This window comes from Pongo pygmaeus, chromosome 18 (genome assembly GCF_028885625.2).
Source record: "Pongo pygmaeus isolate AG05252 chromosome 18, NHGRI_mPonPyg2-v2.0_pri, whole genome shotgun sequence".
NCBI lineage: Eukaryota > Metazoa > Chordata > Mammalia > Primates > Hominidae > Pongo > Pongo pygmaeus.
Window position 1 is genome coordinate 33,206,176 of NC_072391.2, and position 8,825 is coordinate 33,215,000.

Here is an 8,825-nt window from a genome sequence, read left to right on the forward strand (position 1 = left end):
GCACCTGTAATCCCAGCTACTCAGGAGGCTGAGGCAGGATAATTGTTTGAACTTGGGAGGCAGAGGTTGCAGTGAGCTGAGACAGCGCCACTACACTCCAGCTTTGGTGACAGATTGAAACTCAGTCTCAAAAAAAAAAAAAAAAGAAGTTTAATTGACTCACATGGCTGGGGAGGCCTCAGGAAACTTACAATAATGGCAGAAGGCAAAGGGGAAGCAAGGCATGTCTTACATGGCAGCAGAAGAGAAAGGGAGAGCAAAGAGGAAGAGCCACACACTTATCAAACAACCAGATCTCCTAAGAATTCGATCACGAGAATAGCAAGGGGGAAGTCCACCCCCATGATTCAGTCACCTCCCACCAGGCCATTCCCCCATGCGGGGATTACAATTTGAGACAAGATTTGGGTGGGGACACAGAGCCAAACCATATCAGGCATGCAATCTTGTGAGACGTGAGACAGAGAGAGAAATAGCACTGAATTTATCCTTGTATCAGGAGCCTACCCCTGTGATAACTAACTCATTCCCATGATAATGGCATTAATCCACTCATAAGGACAGAACTTTCATGACCTAATCACCTCGTAAAGACCCATCTCTTAATATTGTTACAATGGCAATTAAATTTCAACATGAGTTGGAGGGGACGTTCAAACCATAGCACTCTCAATAAAGAATTATACAATAGGCAGGGCGAGGTAGCTCACTCCTATAATCTCAGCACTTTGGGAAGCCAAGGTGGGCGGATCACCTGAGGCAAGGAGCTCAAGACCAGCCTGGCCAACATGGCAGAACACTGTCTCTACTAAAAATACAAAAATTAGCTGGGCATAGTGACACACACCTCTAATCCCAGCTACTCAAGAGGCTGAGGCACAAGAATCCCTTGAACCTGGGAGGCAGAGGTTGCAGTGGGCTGCGATTGCGTCTCTGCACTCCAGCCTCAGCGACAGAGGGAGACTCTGTCTCAAAAAAAAAAAAAAAAAAAAAAATCAAAAATTAAAAGAAAATATGTATATATACAAGGTAGATATTGAATATCTGCATGCAAAAGAATGAATTTGGATTCCTATATCACAACATATATAAAAGTTAACTCAAATTGAATCATAGAACTAAAAGTTAGGTCTCTTAGAATCTTTATAACTTTGAATTAAGCAATGCTTTCTTAGATATGACACCAAAAGCACAAGCAACAAAAGAAAAAAATACAGAAACTGAACACCATCAAAATTGAAACCTCTTGTGCTTCATATGACATTTTTCTTTAATTTTTTTCTTTTTCTTTCCAAATACCCAGACGTCAAGGAGATTCACAGGACATTATTAAGAAAAAGAGAAGATAAAAAAGAAAAGAAAAGGAGACGATAACCCACAGAGCAGGTAAAAATCTTTGCTAATCATATATCTGGTAAGGGATTTGTACCTAGACTGTATAAAGAACTATTGCAACTCAATGATAAAAAAGACAAATAATCCAATTTAAAAATGGAATTAGGCTGGGCGCGGTGGCTCATGCCCGTAATCCCCGCACTTTGGGAGGCTGAGGTGGGCGGATCACCTGAGGTCAGGAGTTTGAGACCAGCCTGGACAACATGGTGAAACCCCGTCTCTACTAAAAGTACAAAAATTAGCCGGGCATGGTGGCACATGCCTGTAATCCCAGCTACTCGGGAGGCTGAGACAGGAGAATCACTTGAACCTGGGAGGTGGAGGTTGCAGTGAGCCAAGATCACACCACTGCACTCCAGCCTAGGCGAGAGAGCAAGACTCAGTCTCAAAAAAAAAAAAAAAAAAAGGAAAGAAAGAAAGAAATTAGTCGAGTGTGGTGGCCTTCACCTCTAGTCCCAGCTACTCAGAAGGCTGAGAATCACTTGAACCATGGAGGCGGAGCTGCAGTGAGCCGAAATTGTGCCACTGCACTCCTAGGCAACAGAGGAGTCCTTGTCTCAAGAAAAAGAAAGAAAAAGAAGAAAATTAAATGGGCAAATGACTTAGACAGTTCAAAGAAGTTACATAAATGGCCAATAATTACATGAAAAGATCCTCAACATCATTAGTCCTCAGAGAAATGCAAATCAAAACTACGAGGTGCCACATCATACATATTAGGAGGGTGATAATAAAAAAGAGAGGTTATTAGGCCAGTAGCAGTGGCGCACGCTTGTAATCCCATCACTTTGAGAGGCTGAGGTGGGTGAATCGCCTGGGCTCAGGAGTTCGAGACCAGCCTGGTGAACATGGTGAAACCTAGTCTCTACTAAAAACACACAAAAAATTAGCCGGGCATGGTGGTGGTTGCCTGTAGTCCCAGCTACTCATGAGGCTGAGGCAGGAGAATCACTTGAACCTGGCAGGTGAAGGCTGCAGTGAGCTGAGATCACGACACTGCACTCCAGCCTGGGCAACAGATGGAGACTCTATCTCAAATAATAATAATAATAACATTATTATTATTTTTAAAAATATTTAAAATAATATTTTTAAAAAAATTTTTTTAAAATAATATTTTTAAAAATAATAATATTTTTTAAATGATAATATTTACAGGCAGTGGCTCATGCTTGTAATCCCAGTACTTTGGGAGGCCGAGGTGGGCGGATCACCTGAGGTCAGGAGTTTGAGACCAGCCTAGCCAACTTGGTGAAACCCTGTCTCTACTAAAAATACAAACATTTGCTGGGTGTGGTGACAGGCACCTATAATCCTAGTCACTTGGGAGGCTGAGGCAGGAGAATCACTTGAACCTGGGAGGCGTAAGTTGCAGTGAGCTGAGATCATGGCACTGCACTCCAGCCTGGTGACAGAGTGCGATTCCGACTCAAAAAAAAAAAAAAAAAAAAAAGCTGAAAAAAGGCAGTTAATTAACAAGTTTTTGTGAGAATGTGGAGAGATTGGAACCCTCACACATGGCTGGTTGGAATGTAAAATCATTCACTAACTTTGGAAAATGGTCTGGCAGTTCCTCAGATGTTTAAACATAGAGTTATATGATCCAGCAATTTCCCTTCTAGATATGTAACCAAGAGAAATAAAAGCATATTCCACAACAACCTTGTACGTGAATATTCATAGCAGCATTATTCATAATAGCCCCAGAGTGGAAACAACTCAAATGTCCGTCAACTGATGATTGAAGAAATGAAAGTGGCATATCCATGTCTTAGTCTGTTTTGTGCTGCATCATAGAATGCCCAAGGCTGGATAATTTATAAAGAATAGAAATATCCTTCTTTCAGTTCTAGAGGTTGGGAAGTCGAAGGTCAAGGGCCCTGCATCTGATGAGGGCCTTCTTTCTGCCTCATCCCACAGCAGAAAGCAGGAGGGCAAGACAGTGCAAGAGAGGGGGTGGGGTGAGGACAGAACCCATCCATTTATCTATCAGCTGTCCACTCCCTTGATAACTAATCTACTCATGCAATAATGCCATTAATCCATTCATGAGGGAAGAGCCCACATAACCTAATCACTTCTTAAAGTTCCCACCTCTCAACAGTTGCATTGGAGGTTAAGTTTCCAACACATGTACTTTAGGGGACAAGTTCAAACCACAGCAATCCATAAAGTGAAACTGTATTATTCCTAATAAAAAGAAATGAGATGCTACAGTGTGGATGAACCTTGATAATATTATGCTATATGAAAGAAGCCAGACACAAAAGATCACACATTGTATGATTCCATTTATATGACATGTCCAGAATAGGTCATCTGTAGAGATAAGATGTAGATTAGTGGTTGCCTGGGGTTGGGTAGTATAGGGGTGTTATGGACTGAATGTTTGTATCACCCCCAAATTTATACATTGAAGTTTAACCCCCAGTGTGACTGTATTTGAAGACAGGGCCTGGCTGGGCATGGCGCCTCACGCCTGTAATCCCAGCACTTTGGGAGGCCAAGGCAAGCAGATCACCTGAGGTCAGGAGTTCAAGACCAGCCTGGCCAACATGGTGAAACACCGTCTCTACTAAAAATTCCAAAAAATTAGCCAGGTGTGGTGGCAGATGTCTGTAATCTCAGCTACTTGGGAGGCTGAGGCAGGCAAATGGCTTGAATCAAGGAGATGGACGTTGCAGTGAGCCGAGACTGAGCCATTGCACTGCAGCCTGGGCAAAAGCAACAAAACTCCCTCTCAAAAAAAAAAAAATAATAATAAAGATAGGGCCTGTGAGGAGGTGACCTTAAATAAGGTAATCAAGATGAGGGACTTCCAAGAGGAGTGCTGGCGATTAAGAGAGCTGGGGCCAGGTGGGGTGGCTCACACGTGTAATCCAGCACTTTGAGAGGCCAAAGTGGGAGGATCCCTCGAGCCTAGGCGTTCGAGACCAGCCTGGGCAACATAACGAGACTTTGCCTCTATTTATAAATTCAATTTATTATTATTTTTTTTTAAAAAAGGGAGAGAACTGCGAGGAGATAAAAAGAGAAAGGGCCAAGGCCAGGCGCAGTGGCTCACACCTGTAATCCCAGCACTTTGGGAGGCTGAGGCAGGCGGATCACAAGGTCAGGAGATCGAGACCATCCTGGCTAACACAGTGAAACCCCGTCTCTACTAAAAATACCAAAAACAAACAAACAAACAAACAAACAAACTAGCCTGGTGTGGTGGCATGCACCTGTGGTCCCAGCTACTCAGGAGGGTAAGGCAGGAGAATCGCTTGATCCCGGGAGGTGGAAGTTGCAGTGAGCCGAGATCGCGCCACTGCTCTCCAGCCTAGGCGACAGAGCGAGATTCCATCTCAAAAAAAAAAAAAAGAGAGAGAGAGAAAGGGCCAAATGTTTCAATTCTAATGTTTGGAATTTCTTTTGTTGTTGTTCTTCTTTATTTTGAGGGGAAAATGTTGAAGCAATTTAACAGTGTACTGTAGGAGAATAAATACAGCGATATTGTTACAAAAAAAATCCAAAAACCCAAAACCCAAGAACAAAACCTTCCCAGGGTGCTGACAAAGCCCCGAATCTCCAGGCTGCAAACATTCTCCTGGCTGCTCATTTGTGAGGATCCAGTGACCTGTGTCCACTGCTGGGAAGCGAAGGCATCTGCTGGTGTGGCGCAGCCACGCTGGGGGTGCGGCAAAGCCTGTGGACGCAGTTCTCTGCGCTCTGCCCTGTGCTCTCTCTGATGTCTTCCACATCCCCACCTCTTCACCCTCTCCGGGGCTTTCTTCTCTACCCATCTAGGGACTACAGCCCAGAAAAATGCTACCACACCACGCATTGCATTTAGTTGTCACGACTCTCTAGTCCCCACTATTCCAGAGCATCACCCCAACCATTTCTTGATTCTGATTACCTTAAAACTGTTTGTTACACCTGTAGTCCCAGCACTTTGGGAAACTGAGGTGGGAGGATTGCTTGAGCCCAGGAGTTCAGGACCATCCTGGGCAACGTAGCAAGACCCCTGTCTCTACAAAAAAAAAAAAAAAAATTAAAAATTAGCTAGGTGTGGTGGCATATGCCTGTAGTCCCAGCTACTTGGGAGGCTGACACAGGAGGATCACCTGAGCCCAGGAGGTCGAGGCTGCAGTGGGCTGTGGTCGCACCACTGCACCCCAGCCTGGGTGAGAGAGAGACCCTATCTCAAAAAACCATAAAAACCTTTTTGTTATTGGGATGGCACTGCTCCAGGGCTTTCCAGAGCTAGGGAATATATAGACATTTACACACACCTGCGTGCACATACACATATACACACCCATACTAATTTCTATGTCTATCTAAACACTTTCTGAAAATCCTGAGTCTACTCCTATACCTCCAGTTCCAATTCGACACCACAAGGGCCACCCACATTTTCTCCCTTTCCAGAGCTGTGTCTCGGTTTTCTCTGACACTGAGAAACCTGGCTGTTATCTTTCAAATGTGTACTTATTTGACTGGTGGAAGCAGTTTCTTATCTCTCTCGCCATCTCCTTCCAGTGGCTGATGCCCTCCTAATCCTATCAGGTTCTGCCACACCAAGCCAGGCTCTCGTGTGGACACCCTCCCCCCGCCTGCTGGAGCTCTGATGCATGCTCTGGCCTGCTGCGTCTCACTCCCCACACCCGGCAGAGGCCTCTTTGGCTCTGCCTGCCCCTAGAGGCTGTAAGACAGCATTGTTCAGGAAAGGGAGGAAAGGGAATGGGTGTAGGAAAGGAAGAGCAGATCTCCTTTGAAGAATTCTCTTTAAAAAAAAATTATTTTTTTAGAGACAGGGTCTCACTCTGTTGCCCAGGATGGGGTGCAGTGGCACAATCCTAGCTCACTGCAGTCTCAAATTCCTGGGCTCAAGCAGTCCTCCTGCCTCAGCCTCCTGAATAGCTGGGACTACAGTGAACATCACCACACCTGGCTAGTTTTTTTATTTTTTCTAGAGATGGGGTTTGCTATGTTGCCCAGGCTAGTCTCGAACTCCTGGGCTCAAACCATCCTCCCACCTCAGCCTCTCAAAGTGCTGGGATTATAGGTGTGAGCCACCACCTTTTTTTTTTTTTTCCCTAATTTACTATAATATTTCTAGTAAGCCATTGGCTTAGAAACCAGATTCACTAATTAATTCATTTACCCTTTCATGATACAAAATTTTTTAACTGAGTGAGGCCTTTCCTGAGAATTGAGCGCATGAGCTTTGGTGTATGGACTTGGAAATCTCTGCTTCTTGAACTCCTAGGGGCTCCCTTTACTTCATTCACTCTTGGTACTCAGCAAGGTTCTGAATGAGGAAGGTTGGCCAGCCTGGGAGAGGTCACCCATGCCAGGAAGTCTCAGTACCTCTCTTTTTATCCTATCACTTGGGAATCCTCTAGGATCTGTTGCAGGGAGTCTCTGGTTAGCCCTGAGACATAAGTGGTGCGGGTGAGACTCCCAGGGCCTATCTCAGAAGTCCTCACACCCCTGAGATTAAATCAGTCAGGAGGCAGGGTGGAGAGGGGAGTGTCCTATCAGGTCTGAGGAGGTTGTCAACTTCCTGGACTTCTTGCTAAGGACTCCTCTTCCCACCCTTCATGGGTAGCTGAGGTCAGGGAATCTGTAGGGACAAGACTTTCTTTTAAATGCTAATCTGCTGACTAACCCTGAGTCTGGGAATGCCTCCAAAATGTCAAACTGATGTGTTTTTTTTTGTTTTTTGGTTTTGTTTTTTGTTTTTTTTTGAAACGGAGTCTCACTCTTTCATCCAGACTGGGGTGCAGTGGCACGATCTTGGCTCACTGAAACCTCCGCCTCCTGGGTTCAAGCAATTCTCCTGCCTCAACCTCCCAAGTAGCTGGGATTACAGGCACATGCCACCATGCCTGGCTAATTTTTTTTATCTTTAGTAGAGATGGGGTTTCACCACGTTGGGCAGGCTGGTCTCGAACTCCTGACCTCAGGTGATCTGCCCACCTTGGCCTCCCAAAGCGCTGGGAATACAGGAGTGAGCCACTGTGCCCGGCCCTCATGGGAAGAGGAAACACCTCTTCACTGTAAGTTTCCTCCAAAACAACCCTTGTGCTATCCCAGAAATCAGACGCTGTGACACCCACAACAACCTGTACATTCCTTCCAGAGCATGCATACTTTTTCCCCACGATATAAGCCCTGGGTCTGGGGCCTTGCAGTGCGGAGACCTCCGTTTCGCAGGTAGACCATGCTTCTGCCTGTAAGTTCTCCTAATAAATCACCCAATACCAGCAAACTGGATTGTCTGCCTCCTTCTTTGGTTTCTTGGCTCCATTAGCATTTGGAGTCACTTTACATGACTCTTTCTCAGAAATGAATCCCTGACCTCCTTTTTGCAGGTCTTGGATCTGCCAGCCATTCCCTTCCCCATCACCATCCTGTTCCCAAATGGACCCCTGGTCTCTGTCCCTGGCTAGGGATTCACCTGCGCCCATGGGTGAATCGCCCTGGGGCCTTCAGCCCTGCAGCTGCGCTGGGGTAGAAGGTAGGTAGGTCTGCCCTGAGCCAGCCTCCCCTCCTCAGCCCTTCCTGGGACAGCCTCCCCCTCTTCCTCCACTCCTTTGGGAAAGGGACCCAGATCCCAGGAAAGAGAAGCTGCCAATCACCTCGGCAGTGTGGGGGCCTTTCTCGTGGCTCTCTATGCTTGCCCCATGTGGGATGCTGGGGACTTAGCAGGGACAGTGCAGACAACAGTTTCTATCCTCCTGGAGAATGCCTATGGGGATGTCCAGGGAAGGGAGGGAAGGAAGGAATCTGGCCTGGGATGGGGGGCACTCCTCCAGCATCCCAAGTACCCCTCCAAAACCGCCTGCCTCACCACAGCTGAGCATCCAGGTGGGTGGGCTCCAGTGGCCACATCCACCCCACAGCACCAGCCTGTGTATGTCTTGCCAGGCTCAGAGCTGGGAACCTGGGACCCAGGACTGGGTGAGCTCAGAGACATAACTGTGACTGTACTGGAGTCAGTCTTATGCCCAGAGCTAAGCAGGAGCAGGGCCAGCCCAGAGGAGACGATGTTACTGACTCCTACCCTCTCCTGTCTAGCGCTTAGAGTACCTCTGTACTGGCTTGCTTCCTACAGTTGCTCTGGGAGGAATGTCTGCCAGAGACCCTGACCTCTGACCGAGGCATGCAAGGGTCTGCCTTGCCTAGTTGAGCCTGTGCACTCTGTCTCTGCCTCCCTTCAGATAGGGAAAGGAACTTCAAATTAGGGGGTGATGTCATAGCACGGAGTGGAGATGGGGTGGCAGGGAGACAGGGAGGCTCAGGGAAGGAGGCCAGGTATTTCACAGAGGAGTTCTGGGGGAGAAGAAGGAAAATGGCAGAGTAGGGAACAGGAAGGGGTGAAGGAAAGGGGAAAAGTGCCTTCACTGCATGGAAAGGTCCTTCTCACCCACAGTGGG